This window comes from Phlebotomus papatasi, chromosome 1, assembly GCF_024763615.1.
Source record: "Phlebotomus papatasi isolate M1 chromosome 1, Ppap_2.1, whole genome shotgun sequence".
NCBI classification, from domain to species: Eukaryota; Metazoa; Arthropoda; class Insecta; order Diptera; family Psychodidae; genus Phlebotomus; species Phlebotomus papatasi.
Window position 1 is genome coordinate 12,396,141 of NC_077222.1, and position 25,225 is coordinate 12,421,365.

General features: G+C 33.4%; 1 non-coding gene across 1 annotated transcript; it reads right to left on the bottom strand.

Annotated features, from left to right (window-relative positions):
- Positions 1 to 2,511: 2,511 nt before the first annotated feature.
- Trnai-aau (transfer RNA isoleucine (anticodon AAU)) lies at positions 2,512 to 2,584 on the bottom strand. Its single transcript has one exon. It is a non-coding gene; the product is annotated as a tRNA-Ile (tRNA).
- Between the last annotated feature and the right edge of the window lie 22,641 nt (positions 2,585 to 25,225).

Consider the following 25,225-nt stretch of genomic DNA (forward strand, 5'->3'; position numbering starts at 1 on the left):
GGCTTTCCGGGAAAGTTGGCAGAGGGAAAGCCATTGGCATGGCATGTGTTTTCAGAATTGGGTAAGAGGACATTTTTTTTGAAGCGTCTATGAAATGACATTTTCGTTGATCTCTTCAACACCCTCCCTTCTTGCAAGAAATCGCAGTTCAAAGGGGTTAATCGTGTGTGTCGAATATTTTACTGTCACCTCGAGATATGTATTGCCGGGGAAGAACCCTCACAGTGCCCAATTTTCTCTCCATATCCTACAATATTTCACTTAAGGACTTAGTGTGTTGGCCAATCCTTTCCGCTTTTGGAGTATTTGGCGCAGAAAAAAATTTGACAAAAGGGTTGAATTTTGAGCGGGTTTATGGCAAAAAAGAAATCTGCAGAAACGTGATCGATTCCAATCTCAATGAATAGACAAAAATTGACAGTGAATGATAGTTTTTGGCAGTGATGGGAAGGATGTCCGAAGAGCCAAAATGCGATGGGTGTTTGCCACACAAATGATGTGAAATTTTCGCAACCAAAAAAATGGCCCGGCATCGTGAGCTTTTTTTTTGCTCCTGTGTCGCCATCAACAACTTCTTGTCCCGGGAGAAAAGCTCGCGAAAGTCGAGGGTGTTTCACTCAAAAACCGATTATCATTAATCAAATATACAGCGAGACAGAGAAAAGGAGTCTAGTCACCACCCAAATCATCCGACAAAATACAATTTTCCATCGAGACAGTTTTGGATGGGGTTCAAGGGTGGTTTCAACCTCATCTTAAATTCCATTTCATAAATTTAAAATAACGAATTTAAACCATTAGTATTTGTACTTTAGAACTTTTTTTTTAAAGAAACTCTAATTGGCAAGTTAATCATGTGGAAACCATCTAGGACAGAGAGTACAAATGAATATGATTTATTTCGTTAATTTAAATATTTTAATTTTTTAAATTAATAGGGGAAAGTGCCCATGCTTTACACGGTCGCAAGCTTTATAAAGACTAAATTTTTCGTATGTTTTTTAATAATTGTGACTCATCTCATCTATATTTTAAAAACTAGGGAAATAGCAGAGCCGGATTTATTCAGAAACATAGAAAAAATTTGTCATTGTAAAGCTTGGGATCGTGTAAAGCATGGGCACTTTCCCCTATATCTATTTTATATAGATACATTAGGCCATTAGGACGATCAGGACACTAATAATACGTAGATTTGAGAAACACCTAACTCAATTGTTTCTTAATAGACTTTACAAGGATCTTTAAAACTTGTTAAAGCTAGTTAAATAAATTTTGATCGATCATAAGTTACTGAATCTTTCAAACCACAAACAAACTAGAGCTACTAAAACCTACCTAAACATACCTTAAAAAAATATCCCAAAAATAGAACTAATTTAAATAACTTTTATAAATAAACAAATTATTTAATTCAACAATTAAATACTTAATAAACTATATAAGGTTTGTCTATGGGTCGATTATATACCTTTTGGAACCGCTGCATCCAGGAAGGACACTTTTTAGGCTCGCTATGCACTCCCCATTCTCCTGTTCTATCTTAACCTCCAAGTCGGCAAAAATACTCTATATCACAGTGCTCTGTATGCGTTCTGATATACACAGTACCGTTTTATATCACGGTAGACAAGCCTCGGGTTGTGGATCTGGGCTGTGAATGTGTATTTGTATTCGACTGAACTCATCATTATCATTATAATTTTTAACCGCTTATCCCTATTGGGGTCGCAGGCCCATGACATCAATCATGACGCCTGTCGATCCTCCGCCACTTGATCCTGAATTTGATTCAGCCACCTTATGCTAGGTCTGCCTAGGACTGAAAACTCTGCATGTCGAAACTGGACAAATTCGAGACCAATATGACAGATAAAATATCTGCAGCTATCTAGGCTCGAATCCAAGACCTTACAGTCATAGAAACATTACTCTATCCACTGATCTACTGACGCTCGTTTTGGTGGGTATGGTATTCGTAATCTATGAGAGTCAAAACATGTACATAAAAATTTTGCGCCCGATCTGTCGAGGTCGCTTTTTATTTCGAATCACAGAAGCTGATATTGTAAAGAATCTCTGCTAACTGATTTGAGTTTACTTGTAGAAACCAATAGGTCCCGAACTTTTGTGGAGGCCCCAAGAATCAAGAGTGAACCCGAGTGTAGCAACCTTCCAACAATGATCAAAAGGAAAAGAAATGATACCGTTCTCAGATGGAGGAGTGATGGGAGCCCATTAGTATGTTCCGATCTTGAGAGATCTGATCATGAGGATCAATTCCATATATATATCTAACAAAGGCATGAAAGGTCCGAAACAGCCCCTGAAAAAGTTTTGCTATCAGCGGTAATGGTAAGAGCGATTCCTTTACCAAGAGCAATAGAGTATTCATTGGCGTAAACTTGCGATACCTTTAAAGAGAACGCTAATACAATGAAATCGTCAATCAGAGGCAAATGACACTCAAATCATCCAGTTTTTTTTCTCAGTGGAGATAGGAAAAATTCCTGCCTCCACCCAGAATCGAACTGGAGACCTCTCATTAATTAGACGAGTGCTCTACCAACTGAGCTATAGAGACCAACATGCTCTGCTTGACTTGCTACACGACCTTTATCAATCAATGCAATTGGCTCAAAAATGGCCCCTCCTGATACACGCCGCGAAGTAGACTTGCAGTCTAAGGACCCAAATAGACTCAAGCTGAATCTGGAGAATAAATATTAAGAATCTCATCTAATATTCGGACTGTAAAATGTATAGCTTTAAAATCAAACGACCTCTAATCGATTATCCTAAGCCCTGAGGGTATGGCAGTTTAGGGTAAATCTTTACTATCCTATTTTGCATGCTAAATATTCTTGAAGATCAGCCTGAGACCATTAAGCGGTATTCAGACTAGAGTTTTAGCCCAGTTCCCGAAGGTGTTAAAATCTTAAATAGCGAGCAATTGCATTGCTTTTTGAGAACCTAATAGGTAATTTATCCTTAATAATCAAATCCTGAATTAAATTTTTCAAAAAACTGTTTTTGAAAAGAAATTAGACTAGTTGAGCCATATGGCTAAGCCTTAGGTCAGAATCCCTTATTAGGTCCCTAAGGCAAGCGTTTCTAGTTCAAGAATCCTATTAAAATATTGTCAAAAATGAGTTTCGTGAGGGGTCAGAGTAGTAAAATAATCATGGTATCCTCACCAGGGTCTCCGTCTGCCATATATTAGCTTCAATGCAATAATTTTAATTAAAATGTATGCTTCGGGAGGGCAACACATATGACTTTCATTTACAGTTTGCCAAATCTTAAAATGTCCACAACTTTTCTCATCGATCTTGCTTCCAGAGTTGAGACTGCGGTGTTTTATTATTAACGGGAGCTATTAAATTTTATGCTTCGTACTTTGTCAGTTGAAATGTTTTTTGATTTTATTGAGTAAAGTTCAGAGAGACGAAAGGAAGTCATAACAGTGACTCTTTGCACTTGGTTCATTGATTTTATGTGCACAATATCACCAAATCTCACTCGGAAAAGTCTCTCAACTCTACAGCGGTGAATCACGTGGGAAAAGGAGAAAGAAATTTAATCTAAAACGTGCCACAAACCGCTAAACAGGATAATGTGTATGAGAAAACTTTTTGCCCCTGTGGTTGTTTCTGGCAACACTTGATGAGGATGTTCATCCGCATTAGAGCCTCCATCCTTGGATACTTTTTGCCTCCTTTCACCTTCATTTCTAACAAGGAAAAATTGCTTCAATTCAGCAGTGTTTCAAGTGTTTGTGCTCTCACTGGGATTCTCAGAGGGATTTCCCGCCATTCCCCAAAATGAGGAAGAGTGGCGAAAATTCACGTGAGTTCTCATTTGTGAATGAGACGCGGAAAAGTTGATGAAATGGGATTATAGATGTGCTCCGAAGAATCTTCCGCCACTCTCGAAATTTACACCAAAAACCTCTCCCCTTCGCCTTTTCGGAGACCCATTCCTGTGGCGGGGATGCAAAGTATTATAGATAATACGAGGTGGCTTTTCTATTTTCCTCATTTTCCACCCACTTGAGACATATTCTCTATTCCGAGTTTTTGGGGGGGTCGACGGAATTGTTCACCCTCATCCCGATATGAGTGAATATATTCTAATGAGATTGCGAGTTGAGAGGCATGAAACATTTCTTTCAATTTAAAACACGATGTATTCGTCAGATAATTAGAAGAGTATAGAAGAGCATGAAAAACCGTGGTTGAATTCATGTTTTTTGGTATTATGCTAAAATCATGGGTTTATATTTAGCCCCTGAGGCATTCATTCACGAAAGGAATAATGATGATGGTGCATTTGTGTTACACCTTTTCAACTTTTATTTCCCCCAGTCCAAGAAATTGATGATTTATATGGAATTATAATGCACTTATTTATTACACATATTACTATAGATGGAATCTCCCTGAAACGATCAAGCATTTTTTGAGACATTGGCAAATGTACTACGAGAGCAGAGGAATAGGAAGAATTGCCAGAAGAGGTGAAATTTGCTAAAAACTTACTATTACATTGCATTTAGTAGTGGGTGAGGGTCATAAAAGTGCTCGGGAAAATGAAATTTCTGCACAATCTTCAGCTGAGGAAGTCAATGTTACACCATCAGCACTTTTCAAACTTAATGGAAAACTTTCATTTATCCCACTATTTGCACTTCCCAGCCCTTTTCATGTTCATTTGTCCCATTTTCTAGCGCTTCATTTTTCCCGCTATTTGGCAAAAATGTTCTGAAAAATGGTTTAATGAGTAGCAATTGGATAATTTTAGATAAAATCGCTGGGGATTGTTGAAGAGACTATGGCAAAAGAGATGGCAAAATGGTACAGTTTTGCAGAATGCTCAAATCCAAAAGATAGAGCAATCTCAGAATTATATTTTTGAATGTTTTTCGGGTGTATGCTGCTTAATTACCAATTAAATTAATTCACATATCGGAAAACAATTCAGAACTAGAAAATTGGCTGAAAAACGTGCATTTTAAAATGTTCTTGTCATTTGTAATAGCCCCACGAGCAAATAGAAAAGAATATTTGATAAAAATAAATCAATTAAGATTACTGGACCAATTCATTATTGATTGGGACTGATATAATCGGATAAGAAATATCAAGATCTTCTTTCAAAAAATGCAAATTCAATCAAATCGGTTCAAAAATGAGCCCTGTAAAGTGATTGACAGATTCTTCGAAGATCTGAAGTAGATATCTCTTACCGTTTGACTTCTAACTCGGAAACAAATTCAAGGTCAAGCAAAAAATAATAATTTCCGAAAAAATGATTCAATTATTATCGAATTACTGCCGATTTAACGTTGTTTATTAGCATTGCAAAAGCCATTAAAATTATGGGGAGGGGTTATCGAACACTCTTAGAAAATTTTAGACATCATTACTAATGAAAATTAGTTGATTGGGTGATTATTATCAAATCTATTTAAAATGGGTCTAATAATCTTAAAACATTTTTCTTGTAATAATTTTTTTAGTAGTGAGAACATAAGGCAATATTTACGTGGATAATTTGCGGCAATTATTTCATAAAGGTTTCATACAATTATATTTGCTTGTGTTAATTAAATGAAATCGATATTATAACTAATATTGGTCACTAATTCCTTTTAGTTCTCACAACTAATGCAAATAAATGGGCCTATATTTTCATATAGTTCTGACAACTTTTCAATAGTAATGAGTAGTTTTTCACTTATGTTTTGAAGCTTTTTCGAGCTATATAGTAACCTCAACTAATATGATATAGTTATTATAGCCAATAAGATGGGTATCAACTACATTTATTTAGTTATTAGAACTAATATGTTATAGTACCCGTTACTAATCTAATTTAGTTATGATAACTAAATGAAAAAGATACTGTAATTAATATTGGTCAACTATTTCATTTAGTTACCCTAGCTAAACATATGAATGGGTCTATGCTTACTATATTTTATAGTTTCCATAACTGTATATGAGGTAGTTGGGACTAAATTTTTCTAAGAATGCGAATAAGCTATAATTCCAAAAACCAAATCACGAATTCTTAAAAGTGTCATAGCTAATTTGGGATTTTGGATTTCGGGATTTTGGTGTTCGGGATCTTGGCTGCCAAAGATTTTATAAGTTACCCAGGCGGACTTTTCATCCTTATGCGGAAATATCATTTAATTTAATCATTCCTAATAACGGTTTTTCAAGATTAAAAGTTACAAAGGTTCTGGAGATTAAATTTATCAAATTTGGGCTCGTAGGAAAGGTCATTGAATTTCCGATAAAACTGAACCGATTTCAATCGGTTATGAACCGGTAATGAACAGATTATGAACCAATTATTAATTCTTATCCGAGAATCAATTTTATTACTCTTCTCTTAAGCCATTTTGGACGACCTTTCGAATATTCACAAATCGCTTCAAAATCGTTCAAATGGATTGAGAACCGATAAATAGTAAATGATACGAAAACACTTTTAAGATAAAATGCATCACGAGTACGAGAATTTCTCAAAGTATAGAGCGCTATGCCACCCCTCTTCGACGTTAATCTTAACCTGTATAAAATGAACTAATTGTGAAAAGTTTTTGAATCTATCAATGAAGAAAATTGTTAAAAAATAATTACAAGGATATAGATTTCATCTATTTTTTGGTCTTATTTTAGTTATAATAACTTTAGAATATTTTATAGAATTTAAATTAAATTTCGTAATGAAAAAATCTCAGGAGGAATAAAATAACCTTAAACATATAATAATAATTGTATAAATAATGCTGGCACAACATTCCCTGAAGGAACAAGGCCTTGCCGCAAGGTGATTTCTAAACATGAATTATTATTAATTTTTGTACGGGATGAGGTTGTCAGTCCCATGCCCGTGGAGTCAAGTGCGGTGAAGCTCACTGGATGCAATCCAAACACCTTTAACGCCAGAAAAATTCCTGGTGACCTAAAGGGGATTCAAGCCCGGGACACTTGCATCATTGAGCGAGAGCTCTACCACTTGACCCATTGAGTGCCCAATAGAAGAATAAGATTAATGCAGAATTTTGATACAAGGAGAGAAAATAAAGATCCATTAATTGATTGAAAGAAATTGTGAATAAAACTTCTTAAACCTTTAATATAATTTACTTCAGATCCTTTGTATGAAATTTTCCTTTTCTGGGACTGAGATATTATTACCTACATTCTTTCATATTAGAGAATATGATAATTGCTTAATCATAAAAAGATAACAAAATAATTCATCTTACATTTTATAAAGTAAAGAAACTTGCAAATGAAAATACACTTTTTCAGGCGATAGTTGAATTATCGGTATTTCATAGTGATTTTATTTAATATGGTATAATCTATACATTTTATTGTACAAAATGACGAGATTATGTCTAACAAAAAAATCTTTATTTTTGGATATAAAATTAACCATAGAGAAAGTTCTCTCCATTCGATCGTTCATGCCTTCGAATAATGTGAATTTTCACTTATTTTTCTTAAGAGACTTACACATTTCTATTAAATACTAATTACCATATTATCAATTATTGATAATTACTTGATAATTGTATGTAAGTCTCTTAGGAAAAATAAAAGAAATTCACATTATTCGAAGGGAGTGTACTTTCCCCTACATCATATTAGTCATGGATCCTTCACTGAGAGAAATCAGAAAAAGTTAAAATAACATTCCGGAAATGTTAATTTTACCCTGCATTATTAATTCGAAATCGGTGTAAATATTATGCTTTTTAGGTGTACTAGAGGTTAAAGTTACCCTTTTTCATGTTAATTTTACCCTTAAAAAGGTGTAAAATTAACATTAAAAAATTTTGATATATTTTTACACATAAAAAGTGTTAAAATTATGAGGAAAAAAAGTTAATCGCAGCCTCTTTTTTTTCTCAGTGTTATAATGCTGTTATGCAAAGTGTGTAAAACGTTCCACATATATTTATATAAATATCGGTCATATGTACTTGTTTATTGTTAAAATGAAAATACTTTTGGTATATGGATCTTTCATCGAAATTTTATGTAAATCCCATGAAATTTTCTTATGTTTACAGCAATTTTGGAATATCTTGAAAATCGAATTCCTAAATTTCTTCGACAATTTATACAAAAGTTGTGTACTTTGAAAGTTTCCACCACTTTCAGTCCCCTGAATTTGAGCCCCAGAAAAGCTTTTATTTTATTGCTGACTATTCCACAAACCCCAAATCATTATTATTGTCATGCCAAGTGATTTTCTATTGATAAAATTTTTCGGAATGTGCCTCATTGTAATTTCTCATTGGGGCGAAAGATGGAAAATTCCCTCAATGTGGGCCAAAAGAGAAATAATTTTTCTCGGTGTCTCATGGTCCGCAATATTCGCAAAAGTTCTTTAATAATATTTCACCTAGGTTTTTGGGGAATGGGATGGGTGTGAGGCGAGAGATTATACAAGAAGGAAAATGCTAAATGCGACCACTGCTCAACACACAACATTTATGGAGCGTAAATCTATAAATTATACACAGGATTATGTGGGTTCAGTGGTCCGAAATGTTGAACAATTAATTGTAATTGCCATATATTCTGAATCGCCGCCACTGGGTGGGAAAACGCACAAACCGGGGATGGTATCGGGGCTTTTCACAGAGAGATGCCCATCCCTAAAACCTATGCCTTGGCCCCTGTACTATGCCGCCTCATCGTTTTCTTCTCTGCCGGAAACCCAAAAATTAATGATTTATTCCCAGCAATATTGAAGTGAAACCCCGAATTGTCATAATTTTTCTCACTTTTCGCTTTTTCCTTGGCTTTCATGTATTTGTGGTTCTTTTCATAATGGCAAATGTCCATGGATGAGGGGTACAAAAGGCATAAGCCAAGGGAGAAAAAAAATATTGTTGGATGAAGGGAGGATTTGCTTTCAACACGACGATAATTGCAGAAATTTATTATCAATAATGATACACCAGAAGACTTTTAGTACTATTTGTTGAGCCAAAAGAATTTTTATTAAAAGACATCGCATGGAATGAGTTCTCCTTTTCGGTGGGGATATTTTCTTATAAATTAGCACAAACACATAATACCGTTTTAGTGGGGAGACAAAATTGCCAAAAATTGCCCACAGAAGCACTTTATTCTTTTGCTATTCTCACATTTTTCGCATTTGTTTTACGGCTTTGACCATAATCGCAATTAAATAAATTGTCACTAGATTATTGGATAGGTAATTAAAAATTTTAAACTATCCCTTAGGGGAAACTGGGGCACCACCAAACACGGGGTACAACCAAACACTAATTTTTATTTCTAAACTACTTGGACTAGGGTAAATTGGTACAAGTTGGACAATGGCAAAAGTTGGAAAATTTCGCTGGGACAAGTTGGACAGGCAATTTTTTCTTGATAAATACAGTACTAAATTTTAATTAGTATATTTTTCTATGTTATAGTTTAATTATTTGGTTCCTTGTGCTGCAAATAAAGTGAAAATCCATTCATATGAATAAGATTTAACGTATAAAATTCTCACCTCAATTGACAGTGTAACTTTTCACCGTCGAAAAAATACATCGATCGGCCATTTTTTCCTAATAAAAACACAAGAAGAGTGACTTTGGTTTTTCGGTTCTGTTGACATTTCTCAATATTTCTGGCAAATTTTAGTGGAATAAAGTGTTTAATCTCGATAGTTAACGGTACGTAATGGTTTTATTTGATATAATTACTAACTGTATGAAGAAAAAGTGCTTATTTGAAGCGTGAGCAAAAGTGACAAGTTGGACATCCGGAGATATGATTGTATTGCAGGGGTTTTCTTTTTATTTCAGATGGGTAAAAAGGCAAATAAATTGAAAAAGTACAAATCCTATACTCAAGACCAAGTGAACAAAGCACTGGAAGCTTTTCGTCAAGGAAAGTCACTAAGTCAGGTGTCAGTATTATTTGGGGTGCCAAGAACAACACTTTTTAATAAGCTGACCGGGAAATGTCCGGAAGAATGCTCTGGGGGAAGGCCTCCTACGCTGCCAAAAGATATAGAAGATGAGCTCGTTGAATGGATTTTAGGATGCAGTGACAAGTGGCATCCTGTAACAAAAGATCAAGTCCTCAACACTGTGCAAATTATTTGTAAGAAGTTCAAGATTGTCAACGAGTTCACCGATGGAAGGCCAGGATACTCTTGGTTCAAGAGCTTTTTGAACAGATACCCAGAATTGAGACTTCGTACACCAGAAGCATACACAACCCAAAGAGCTGGTATTACCACTGAGTGGTTTGAAAAAACTCATGAATATTTAAAATCCAAAGATCTTCTGGAACTTCCTCCTGATCGCGTCTTTAATCTTGACGAAACGGGTGTAATGCTTTCGCCCAAAGGTGGACAGGTATCTATTATTATTCTATGGAGTTTTTAAATTCATGTTTGAAGTTCTTTGTGACAATTCGTATGATTAAAGAAAACTAAAAGAAGAGGCTATGCAAGAAAAAAAAAAAGAATTAGACTTCAGAAACAGGAAGAAAGGCTCAAAATAAAAGAAGAAAAGGAGCAAAGCAAGAAAATTAAAATATCCAAGAAAAAGATTTAATAAATAATATATATCTAAGCCTTAATGTTTTTTACTTTTTAATTATACACTTTACCCTAGTGGTACAATTGATTCAGTGTGTATGGCATTCAGTAAAAAATCTTGAAACTTGCACAACCTTCCCCCAACGCATTGTCCAAATTCCCACGTCCAACTTGTCCCACCCTGTCCAAATTATATTGTTTTGCACTCACGTATTTTTCTTGTATTTAAGAACTTTTCAAACTGTTTTTCAAGAATTTCCATGAAACGGTAATATTCTAGAAGAATCAAGGAGCAAATTTATGTATGTCATCAGGGAAAAATGTATTTATAATGTCTTTAATCTTGTATCAAAGTTCGAGCCTCTGGAAATTGTTCCAATTTATGCAACTTACCTTATCTCGACCATTCCTTCAGTATACAAGCATCCCTATAGCACCTATATAAATTCCTATCGGTCTTATCCTCTGATATCCAATATCCGATTAAAAAATTGCAATGTTTGGTGGTACCCCGTGTTTGGTGGTACCCCGTGTTTGGTGGTGCCCCAGTTTCCCCTAGATCTTTTCAATTTCAAACCTTTATCCGGTTGAGGTTTATACTGTACCGACTCGAAGGTAACTACCTCAGAGAGAAATTACCTAAAACCCTCTGGAAGTTCGAAAATTTAAGTCGAAAAGCTGCTTTATTTTATCCTACAAACGCTTACCCACTGTTGTGTACGTTTTTGACAATTAATGTGTCAAGAATACCGAAAATTTGAAATTGATAAACAGTCAGCGCTAAAGCGGCGAATACGAAAACTTGTTCTTTAGACGTTTGGTCGATTTTGGAATATTTGTTTGGCTTGGCTTTGGAGTGGCTTTGCCTCGTCGTAAAGTTATTACTGTAGCAGAGGCAATTTGGGCAATAGATACTAAAATCTCAGCCGAATTATGGAAAAATTGTAAATTCGAAGAAGACCCCTGAATTGCGAAAAATTACAACATAATTAAAAAAAAATTACAGTCAATTTCATAGTATTTGCTTCATTGTGTGCGCGATGAAACTCAATAAATTCAAACTGAATAAATCTTTTCTGAATAAATCGAATTATAAAACATCTCGATCACGGAAGAACCGAGTTAGCGAGAGTCTACCATCATTCATCCTCATGACACTAATTTAAAAATGGAAATAGAATTATTTTTAAAGTTACAGCTTAAATTAATTTAATCTGAATAAAAAAGAGAATATAAAATACATCATAAACAGGTTCAACCAGTCAATAACCTTTCCTTTATCAACTCTTTAGTAAGACGTCCTTTTCTTTCGATTCTGACTTTTGGCAGTTTCGGGTCAAATTCAAAGTTGCTAAAATTATCTTAAGAAACCCCTAGTATTTTCTTTCTTTTTCTTAAATGTCTGTCACATTTTCTAGAATTTCAGTGAATTCACTGGACAGATAATTGACATGTCAATGCAATTGGGTCATCAACTGTCAAAGTACCCCTACAGCTGTCACTCAATTTTGACATGAAAGAGCCATGCAAGTGCTTAAGTACATCTTAATTGCATTCTGGGATTTTCCATCTGAACAATGCCGATCATTCTGATTTTTTCCGCATGAAAGAAAAATTATTTGGCGATTATTCTGGGATGGTACAAAAAAAAACACATAGAAAACTTTCATAAAATGCAAGCAAATGCGTCATTGAGTCAATTTGATGTCTTTCACCACATAGTTGACACTTTGAAGTAAATGAATGTGTTTTTGGAAGATACTGTCTCCATCCTTGATTCATTGTGCAGTTTAATTGCATTTTCTTTTCATTTTCTGTCTCTCTGGCACTTTCCCTGCCATACAATAAATTCGCATGTAGAGTGAAAATTTTGCACGTTGGCGGCCCCAGAAGTGACAGCATTTGAGAATTATGGTGTCAAAGTGGGAACCATAATCGTAATTTAATTAATTATCTTGCCGAGGGAGATAGCATCGGGTACAAATTGAAAATGCTATTTTTCATATCTTGCTTTAATGCAAGTTCGCGGTAAAAAAAAGAGAAGACCATCAAAGTGATGAAGGATAGTATCTCATCATGGGATTCTGGGTAAGTTTGTAAGAGATGAAAATGGTTGGGATATTACGATTATTGCTCTGCCGAAAGCTAATTGTCCATTAAATGCATTTTTATGAGTCTAATGCACCTGCCACTTGCTCATTTGCAACATTGCATTAGCACATACTCGCCTGCGTTTGCACTCACCTCCCCTGGAGCCATTATATGCAATTATATCTCATTATCAGAGATTGAGATGAAGAGGTGTGCCCGGGAGGTGTGAGAGGTGTGAGAAAATCACGTTGAATGTAAAAAAAAAACTAATTCATGCACTTTTGTCATTATTCCCCCTTCAACAATTTGTGAATAGTGCACCCAGGAGAGGCACAATGGCAAATCTCTCATGTGCTGAAACAATTTGCACAGTCAATAAATTACTAAATGCGATAATTATTGTAATACCACTGCCAAGATGTCATATCTATTCCGTGGTGATGCATCAAGGTGGCAATTTTTGCAAAATGCACTTCTTTTTTTTTCCAAGCACTTACGCCACATCAAATGCATCCAATTGCAAAGTACAATTTTCTCGCCAATTCAACAAAAAAAAATCGTGGGAGGGAGCTCAAGAGATTGCAAAATCAGATTTCACCTTCAGTCACCTAATGGATTTTCAGAATAGTCATCAAATCTGGGAATAAATCAAAGGAAATGCACTAAAATCATCTCACGTGACGTTGGACTTTCAAATTCAAATGACTCTTGCTTTATTGCTAAATTCAAAAGACAAATTAACTACACTGAGACACAAGGTTTAGTCTAATTATGGAAGGTCTTGAAACCTTAAACCGAAAGTATTTTTTATGATTCCTCAAATTCTACTACAGTTTATCCATAGAATAATATCAAGGTCTGAAAACCGATTTACAAAAGTTGTCTTCTTAACTTTAACCGAATTTCTAAGTGAAACCTTGAAATATATCCATAATAACCTATATTAAACTAAAGTTATTGTGATCAGAAATATTGATCAACATAAAATTAAAATATAGTAAAAGACACAAAAAACTTTTAAAAGAATTCTTAAAATAAAAAAAAAATAATAATAATGAAAATAATAATGGTTGCACAACGTTTCATAGAGGACCTTAGGTCTTCCCGTAAGGACAGTTCGGGACTATCATAAGAAGTATAGCCTAATTCAGAACCTGTTCCAAATAGTATATGAATAGTAATACTAATATTTAAATAAAAAATAATTATTCTATTTATTCTGCTGCAAATACCTTCTTGGGTACTTGCAGCAAATACTTCATACTATGAAGAAGTAACTACAAAAGGATTTGAATCTGCTGGGTGTGCGAGTGGATTTCTCTCGGCCTCTAAAGTACTAACGGATGCGAGTACGATTTCAATAATTTGTCCTCTGTATTTCTAACTAAAATTACGAAAAATTCCAATTTGGGATTGGTTCTGAACTAGGTTATTCTATTATCCTTTAAGCTGGACTCAGGAGCTTATCCAAGTTCGAAATACTTTTTTCCTTCGGCATCTAAGGAAATCGTGAAATCACTTGAATGATTGTGATAGAATCTCAAATAGAATCAATTACAGAATCTTATTTCGCACATCCATAGATAACGTTATAATAGCCTACAACTGTACGATTTTTCTTACATGGCAATATACTACGAGGTGGGGATTCCGGAAATCGTCGGGAAAATACAATTCACTAAAGGAAAACTCATCAACTTTTCCAGAGCTTTCGACTCAGTCTCCAAGCCTTCATCAGTGATGGTCAAGTCTTTCAAATGTTCTCTGAGACTCGTTCATTAATTGGGTCAGGATATTCACAGAGCTTGTAGATGGAATGGGGGCACTGTTTTACAATTTTCTAGGAATTATCCAACAGTTTTTCACAATATACTTCACTTTTCTTCTTTTACAATTTAAAAGTGTAACGGAATGTGTGAGAGACCTAAGTGGATCATTTTAGTGGATTTAAGTGGATCAGTTTAGTACAAATTTGAGGAAAATATTGAAAATGGGAAATTAAATTAGACCACAGAATGTCTAGATAATTTCGAAGAATCTGACCGTAATTGTCCAGTGTCTGTCCAGTCCACTGCAGGTAACATAATAACCTATATCTGTTAACCATTTAAGAACGAGTGATATACTGGTAGGGAGGGTGGGGCAGTTTCACCCCTAAATTGCAAAATGGATTTTGAGACAATTTTGCAAAAAGATGATAAACAGAAGTAAAACTTTGTATATTCTGTGAATTACAGTTGGGTTTGGGGTTAATAAAAATAATAATAATAATCCTTTAATTTCATTGGTCTATTGTGGAGAAGATGATTTTACTTGAATGGCAGAATGCGTGAAAGTCCCCCGTTGTGGGGCAATTTCAAGATAAATATGAGGCAATTTTTGAGAAAGATAAAACGTGTTTATAGGAAACTTGAGATACCAGAATTGATTGAAATTACTATTTTGAAGTCTTCTAGGACTCTAAAACCTAAAAATATAATCGAACAAGAACTTTAAAACAGAATTTTAACACTAATTAATCATACAGAGAAAATAAAATATCGCCAAAGATTTTCAAGCCTATTTCTCATTAATTAAGCAATTTTTTTTGAATTTTTATACGAAAGAAATGTCTTTTGTAGTGCTAAGCCAATTCTGTACATTGTTGGATCATTATATCGACTTAGAAAATGTCCTTTTTAGTATAACAGTTTTATAATATTATTTTAAAGTCTTGAATTTTTCTAAGTCTTGAATTTTTCTAATACTAAAAAAAATTACAATATCTTGCTGAGAACATTCTGAAAAGATATTATAACAATTAAATTTATCATTTTCAAGCACTTAAAAAAAACTGAAAGATAATTTTTTAAATTTTTTTTATGAACTTTTAGGGAATACTATTTTCCATAATTTCGAACTTTATCGACAAAAACAGCTACAAAACGTTTTCAATTATCATTTTAAGTTAATTTTGATTAAAAAAAAAAGTAAATTGTTAGATACAGGAAACTTCTCCGTGTTCTAGCATGAAACTGCCCTTCGCGAAGTTTCGGAACTCAAATCAAAATTGTCAGAACCGTCTTAGATTTCATTCAATGCTAAATGCCTTATAATAAACATAAAACCACTAGTAATTTAATACAATTATGTTACTTCGATAGATAAGTGCAATAGTTCAGAAATTGTTGAAAATAAAACATTACAAAATGTTTCATTTTGATGCAGTTTTATAAAACCAATTACAGAATTCAAACGAGAAGCGTCACGAAACATGGGTCTCAGTTATCTATTCAATAACATAAAGGTTTTATCCCATTCCTTTCAAAAGTAAAAGAAGAATATGCAAAGATTGAAACTGCCCCATCGTTAAACTGCCCCACCCTCCCCTAACCCAAAAACGAAATTTTTTTCTGACTAGTTAGAGAACAAAATATATTTCTATTGCAAAAAAAAAAACGCTTTCGTTTTTGGGACAGCGGTATCTCATTCAACCTTAAGGACTTAAGTGTTTTTCCTGGAGAGAAAGGGTGTTTTCGGGTAGAGTACTTGCTTTAAGGTGTATCTTTTCCAGGTTCAAATCCCATTTAGGTAAGAAGGAATTTTTCCAGTATTAAAGAGTTTCAAGTTACATTCAATGCTCTTTAGTGCATTTGATTTTACAACAACCCCATGGAATGCTTTATCAACAATATTATTTATTTTTAATTAACAAAATAGGTTTCAATTCTCGTGATTTTAGAAAATTCCACCCGAGTTTGCAATCCAGAGATAACAGCCTCAGAGTCACATAGCATTAAATTAGTAGAATATTGAGACTGTGGTATGATTCTGTGTTAACTATGTTACAAGATCAAAGGGCATATTAATCCCAAATACCTGCTCTGGGCCTTTGATGACAAAAGACCAAGCATTGCCATCCATTGGTATTATGTTAATTAGAACCTGGAGAATACGACAAAATTTCCCATTAGAACGGGAAAATGCTCTCAAGGCAAACACATCGTAAAATTTATCGATAATTTAACGATTAATTAACTTTTAATTAATATCCTGTGTTTGAGGGGATTTGATATCCTTTCTGTGACTTTTCGGCTGAACCCATTTGGGGATCCAAAAAGCTTGGAGACTTTTGTGTTTGCGGAAGATCCTTCTTAGCCCTAAATCGAAAATCGTCTAATGTGCGAATGTTTCCAAAGTAACAAATGAGAGAGAACCCTATTATACATTTATAGCATTATGTGTTATTTGCACCGAAGGGTAAGAAGGGATGAAGAAAAAGGGGGGAGTGTAATACAATAAATAATGGGGCTAGAGTAACAACAAATTAGGTTAAGGGAAACCCACTGAAACCATTTCTGAACCACACACAGCGAAATATGTTATTGTTTTGTTAATAATAGTTAATTCATTCAGCCCCTCAAAGGCAATTCTCGGCTCACACGATGAGGCTTAGGAGAAATTACCACCCCATTTTGGTGTTTACACTGAACCTTCTCTCTTGTGTGCAATTTTTGGGGAGTTTGGGGCCTCACTTCGCGACTTTAACCCCATTCAAACCCAGGGAACATATTGCGCATCTGGCACAACCGCCTCACCATCGTAATTATCGTGCATTGAATTAACATTGTTTTCGGGAAATATTGGGAAACTAAAACACTTTCAAGTCCTCTAACATGAAATTTTCCTGGATTCGGAGATTCTTGGCTTTTGAAAATCCCGAAAATTCAAAAACCCACTTCATCATCTATAACAAACTTTACCGTTTCAGAGCAATTAGTGGTTATAAGCAAGTCAAGTCAGCAACACCCAATTTTGAAATATATTCCATGAAGTTATTTTATTGCACAGACTTAATACAGAACCACTTGTGAAAAAAATTGTAAGGTTTTTCTTTCACAGAAACAGCAAGGAAAAAAATACTTCATCAAAGAGTTGATTAAAAGTTGGGCTCTCTCTTTCGATGAAGTCTGACTTGGGGAGTTGAGAGAAAAACTTGTGGGATTTATCAAAAACACATTAAGACAATTTATTTGCACTGATTTTGCTGCAAGCTTTAATTAAAATTCCATTATTTCAATTAGTATGTTTGAGCAAGTTTCTCAAGAAAAGATTATCTAAATGTGATGCGGAGAAGTAGATTTTTTTCAGCAAGTTTTTTGTGTGAGTTTTACTTTACTCTTTGTAATATCGTGTAATACAATGTAAAAGGTGTTTTCATTTCAATTTATTATTTATTAATGCAAATTATCAATTATTGCCATCTGGAAATTATTAAAGGAATTTACCTACAAAGTAAAGGGTTTTGTACTACGAGAAGTCTTGGTCAATGCTCGAAGATTAACTAGTCTTTCCATTACCAAAAATAATTATCAAGTAGGAGAAGGCTTTTAGGCTTCGCACACACTCTGGCTTCGAACTTTTCATACTTCTCCCAATTTCCTATAATCAATCTGGTCTATTTTGTCAGGAAATATGTAACTTCACTGAGAGAAATCCGAAAAAGTTAAAATAACATTTCAGAAATGTTAATTTTACCCTGCATTATTGATCCGAAATTGGTGTAAATATTATGCTTTTTAGGTGTATTTTGGGTTAAAGTTACCCTTTTCCATGTTATTTTTACCCCTAAAAAGGTGTAATATTAACATTAAAAAATGTTGATATATTTTTACACCTAAAAGATGTTAAAGTTATGAGGAAAAAAAGTTAATAGCACCCCCATTTTTTTCTCGGTGTTAAGACTACACTGAGAAAAACGGGTGCGATTAACTTTTTTTGCTCATAACTTTAACACTTTTTAGGTGTAAAAATATATCAACATTTTTTAATGTTAATTTTACACCATTTAAAATGTAAAATTAACATGAAAAAGGATAACTTTTACCCCAAATACACCTAAAAAGCATAATATTAACATCAATTTCGGATCAATAATGCAGGGTAAAATTAACATTTCTGAAATGTTTTTTTTAACTTTTTCGGATTTCTCTCAGTGTAGCTGTTAAAATATATTGCCACTAGATCAAATCTATTAAAAAAATATCCGAAAAACATGAAGTGTTCGAAGACAGAGTGTGTGCGTAACCTGAAAATCTTCCTCTATCTCCTCCGACTCGATAAATAAGTCAACGAATAACACATTATGCAGAAATAATTTTACATTAATATTTATTTAATTTCTCGTTCATAATCATTGGAATTTCTAACAGCAAAAATTTAAATAGCGCGCTACATTCGGACGATTTATGTTTCGCGCAAATAATTTTTTTAAATGTTTTATAAATGAATTTGGCCCATTATAAGATTATAATTTAATAGCTAGTCCAATGTCTGAAAATTTCAGAAAAGATCTATGGATGAAATCCATAAGGAACACAAAGAAAAAAATTGAATTGTCCGAAGCTTGAGTCGTCCGAAGGTGGCGCGCTTTCCTCTAGGGGAAAGTACTCTCCCTTCGAACGTTCCTCCCTTTTAATAATGTGAATTTTCTTTTATTTTTTCCAAAAGACTTACATACAATTATCACGTAATTATCAAAAATTGATAATAAGGTAATTAGTATTTAATAGAAATGTCTAAGTCTTTTAGGAAAAATAAAAGAAAATTCACATTATTCGAAGACATAAACGTTCGGAGGGAGAGTATTTTCTATATAGTGTTTTTAATTAAAATGATTTTATTTATTGTTAGGTTTTCAAAATTAAGGTATTTGGAGAAAATTTACTAATCAAATCAGTAAGATGCATTGGATTTTTATTTGAAATTTCAAGGATTTACAAAGAAAATTTACAAGAGGAGGAAATTATGAACGGAATTGGTGTACAGGCAATTGCAAGTAAATGAAAGTCTCACTAGATTGTGGAAACTAATTGAATTTTTGTCAAACTAGCTGAAACTTTTCAAATTGCAATTTTAATATGGATAATTAATTAATGATATTGTCATTTAATTATCTAACCGGAAAATAATCGACAAATAATTATGAACATTTAATGTGCGAACAGCTATTTCACTAAAAAATAGAATAAAAAACCTTTGTAATTTTTTAGGGAACACTATTCATATTTCGAGAACTTTTTTTTTAATTTCTTGAAAATATAGAATGGTTATTTGCAAACCAACTTTGTATATCAGCTTTGCGCTTCTATATCTAGGCAATATTTCAACCAAGACCTGATGATATTTATGTTCTGAAGTGGTTTTGACATAAGCTACAATATGTTAAAAGGTTATCTGAATCTGATGAGTTTTAGGTTTTGACAGTTATTCAAAATAGCGGACAGAAATCTTAAACCAAGATGCCACCACGCCAATTTGTAGATCTCGAACATTTTATCATAAGTTCTTCTATAATTAGATAATCATCATGTGACGTAAATCATGAATTCCTAATGGTGCTTAAGAAAATAGTAAAACAAATTTTGAAAATATGACAAAATCAAAATAGATTATTCTAGTCAGTTATATTTATGGCTCCGGCAGACCTTTTAGATCAGGAAAACTTCATAAAATCAAAATTCACATCCCTTTCTCTCTTATAAGTTTCGCCTATGTCTATCCTACTCCTTTGCACTATTCTTCTTCTTCTTTTGAACATCACACTAAATTAAATTTAGTCCAGTTCAATTTGGAGTCGAAAGTGTAAGATAGGCTAATGCAAATCTTTTGAAAAAGAAAGGGAAGCGAATGAAATTTTACCGAACTAAAAGGTGTGTCAGAGCCATTAGGATAGATTTAGGCAACTTTCTAGTCTGGATCTAAATAGATCCAAATGAATGAATGAATCTAAATGATTATCTAATCTTTTGTAATTAGAATTTCAGATAACTTTGTCATTGAGTAATTTTTAGTAAAATTAGGTTCGAATTTTCATGAGTATTATTGAAACTACAAGTATCATTTTGAGTATCCTTTTTTGATTTGGGACATAACGTATCTCTATTTACTTTGACATTATAAACCAGATCGGCGGTCAATCTTAATAATAATCACGGGATCGGCGCCGATCATTGTTCATAAGTAGACGATCAGCGCCGATCAATCTTCTTGATCGCCTAATTGATAGTGATAAATGTCCATGACTGATTGATCGACGTCGATAAGTCATCAGGATCGGCTGATTGAGGCCGATCAGTCGCGATGATCGTCTAATCGACGTTCCTCGTTAAGTCTCTGTTATCAGATGATCGACGCCATTCAGTCTGCATTATCAATTAATTGGCGCAAGTAAATCTTCTCTATCCGCTGATCAACACCATGCTCAGTTTCCATTATCAGCTGATGAACACTGTTTAATCCCTGTGATCAAACAATCGATACAAATCGGTCTCCGTCATCACAACCGTCTGATCGACATCTTTCACTCTGCATGATCAACATCAAGTAATCGGCACAAATCAGTATTCACAGTAGATTGATTGGCAGCCACACAGGACCACGAATGGTACAAGTGACTTACGTCCCTTAGTTATATTAAAACTTTTTTTTAATGCCATGCTTTCATTTACTGTAATTATCGACAGTTAATACCAGACGAACTTGTATTTTAAAATCAAATTCAAGTTAACGTATTCATCACAAATAAAATTACTTAAATGCCATTGAAATAACTGTTTCAAAAATTACTTTAATTACCTACTTCGAATTTTATTTCCAATTGTTAATCTTGCTTGTTAATCTGTTTTATTGTGATTGCAATTTCCTCAAAAACAAAATTATAAAATGAGGTTAGTGTTACATTAACCTAAATTTTCAGAGAGCATAACCTCAATGATTTATATTTTTCGGAAATTCCCGAATTTGTGTGCCAAAACAATGCATTAAGAAATTTTTATTTATTGTTTTTATATCCAGAAATCCCGCTAAACTTTGGTCATTTATTTTGAATCGTCACAGTTGGGAGTGCTTAATGGTGGATGGGGATTGTAAGTTGAATCAAAAGAGAAGTCTCCCCTGGTTCATGTGTGAGTCACGCGTTCTGGGTAGTCAATTAAATGTGCTCGAACACTTGCAATTTTTGTGCATATGAATCAGTCTTGGGTCGTTTCATGGGATTTATTATTCACGTATTAATCATGCTTATCGTTTTATTGCACCAACTATTTCCAACCCAAAGAGAAACCCCTCATGCTAAGTGGATTTGTGGCGAAGTGAAAACTTTAAATTTAAGCCATTCAATGGGGACTGAACCACAAAGAAATGCGAGGGTGTGGGAATGGAAATATTTTATCTGGAGGAGCTCTAGAGCAGGATACACAATGTAATGGTGCGATTAAATTGAGATCATGGCTCTGGGAGTTTCAAGTCGTTGTCGGTCGGGAAAAAGGCAAAAGCCCCAGACTCTCCTCCTCCAGAAAAAAACACATTGAGGAGACTTTTGCTACTTTATTGCACTGTCGCATGATTTACAGGAATATAATTTGAAAATTATGATATATAAAGGCATTTTTCTGCACAGCTGGATTGTACAACAAGAAATGTTTCAAGCAAACAGAGCCATTAACATACTTGAGAAATTGAGAGACGTCAATTAGAGGTGAGCACTATCAGTGATCTTCCCTGTCTATTGACACTCAATTTTCCCATCTCACGCTCCCAGTTTCAGGAAATCACCAATTATCCACCCCCTTGTACAGAGATAAACTACTCGAAGCGTGCGTGAACAAGACATCCCAGAGACATTTCCATCCAAAAGATGCAAAAGATAATTTCGAAACAATCGGACGCATTTTTTTTCTATCATTTCGCATATAAAGTGTTTTTGGCGTATAATAATGTAATTATAATGTTGAAAAAAAAATATGGTAACATGGAGAAAGAGTCTGTCAACTCACTCATTTAATATTATTTACTTTAACATTGTAATTTTTTCCGCCAGGCAATTTTCAACTTTGCACCAGAAAATGTACATCGTGATGCCAACAATGGGCATGAGGGACTTCTGTTTAATGGGTGAAGAGCTCCTCTTCATCATCCATGAGCGGATGTCGCCACAATTTGGCCGCGAGTTGCTCATTTTCCATAATTTTTACACTAAACTGGAAAATGTTTCAAACAATCTGCCGATTATTGCAATAATATTCTGGAAGAAATCCAAAGAATTGATCTTTATCAAATTTAGAAACATAAATGTCCATTTAAACTGGAATTAGTTTTATTTGAAAACTCCCTTTCGAAATAAACTCCATTATTTTGTTTACCTTCTGGATTATTAAATCCTTCCTGAAAAGTCTTAGAATAAGTGTGCCATATTCCGGCCAGCTTGCAATTTCGGCCACATTTTTTGTTCCTCGAATTTCCATGAATTTTTAGTTTTTGCATTCTCTTGAGATTTTACAATGCAAAAAAATAACAAAAAATGTCGCTTCGACGAGCAAGATGATCCAAAAACACATTGAAAGAATTCTGGAAGGGCAAGGAACTATGAGAATGAAGGTGGCCGAAATAGACAACCAATGCTATGTCTACATTTTTATTCATTTTAAAATGTATTAAGAATGATTTTAGAGAAAATAAAAATAATAAACTATCTGCAAGGTTCCAAGCAACACTCCTTTTAAAAGAGCAACAAAAATATTCAATTTTTATTAAATATATTACATTTCAAACTTGAGACTTCGTCGCTTGCATGCAACTATGCCGAAAATTGGCACACTTAACCTATGTTCAAGATATTTTCCAAAAACCATATTTTCCTGAATCATCTGTTAATAATTCATTATGAACGAGATAAAAAGCAAAACATTTAAAAGATTTATCAAATAAAATAAACTGTCTGCTTGATTTCGTGTTATGTCCGGAACACACTCCGAGTCCTCATATTCGGAGTTTCCCAAAAATGCTTTACATTTAAAAAAATATATATTAAAAAGAATGCTTTTTTAACAAAATTGTTCTCCTTTTACGAATAGGGAATACTATCTCTACTGAAGCATATAATTAAGTTATAAATGAAAACCTACAATAATCTTTCACAAGGATTAAGTTAATGCACAAATCGAACCCCAGAGGCTTGCTTATGGTCTCTACACACTAGTCAAATTTATGTCCATATTGAAGCAAATTCCGTACACTTGTGTAGGACAAACTCTTCAATATAGACATAAATTTCTCTAGTGTATAGAGTGTATTATACACTATATTCTAATACATTTTGAATTTTATCAGGGTTCTTGCATTTTAAACAGATGAATAAAATCTTCAAAAAATTAAGATATATTTTTATTAGAAAAAAAATCACAAATACGAACATTTGTTCGTAAATGTTCGTAAACACACAAAAAATGTTCGTGAAATTTTGTCATTCTTTCGTAAATGTTCGATAAATGTTCGTCAGGATAACAAAAATTTTCAAACAAATGACAAAATTTTACGAATATTTTTTGTGTGTTTACGAACATTTACGAACAAATGTTTGTAAATGTACAAAAAATGTTCGTCAAATGATCATTTTACGAACAATGTTTGTGAAAAAAGTACAAATTTTTACGAACTTGTTTGTGGGTTATACGATTTACGAGCATTTCGTAACTCCCCCATAGAAATTCACAAACATTTACGAACATTTTTACAAAATATTTTTTTTTCTGTGTAGGGTAAAGTAGTACAAGTTGGACAGCGCTTTTTTTTTCATAAATTTAGTACTTCATTTTTACTTCATTTTTATTTGAATATTTTTAATGCCTTAGTTTTATAATTTGGTTTCTTGTGCTAAAAAAAAATTAGTACAGTATTTATCAAGAAAAAATCCCTGTCCAACTTGTACCGACGAACTGTCCAACTTGTAACACTATGTCCAACTTGTATAACTTTACCCTAGCTAAAATTTTCTAAATATTTTTTTTTTTAAATATTTTTTCAAATAAATATCTTGAATAATACTGACCAGGATAATTTTTGCGATACCTTCCAGGTAGATGAATTATAAAATCGGAACAGTTCGGAGATTTTTTGAAGAAAGCAAGAGATACGTAAGTCCTATACAAGATTGTTTGTTAAGGTGTCTTCATATAGATGGACGAAAAAATCCGGATTTTAAGAAAAAAAGATAAGAATAATCGTTATTTCACTGAGAAACTTAACTTTTTTAATTAACTTTTTTTCCTCATAATTTTAACACTTTTTAGGTGTAAAAATATATCAACAAAATAATGTTAATTTTACACCTTTTTAAGGGTAAAATTAACATGAAAAAGGGAACTTTAACCGTAAATACACCTAAAAAGCATAATATTTACACCTATTTCGGATCAATACTGCAGGGTAAAATTAACATTTCCAGAATGTTATTTTAACTTTTTCGGATTTCTCTCAGTGTTCGAAAATTTTATGAGAAATTTCAAAAATCCTTTAACTTCTGGAGATTTCCTTTAAAACCAAAATTCCGTCTCGCAAGAGAAGGTCAATTACTGCACTGATGATTGCTGTTTCTTTTATTCAAATATTTTTCTTACATTTTGTTTTATTAGTTTTTTTTAGTATTTTTTATATTTTTTATAACTCTTGTTAGCTTATTCTGCCACAATTTTGTAAGAGGAAAAAACCTTACAGT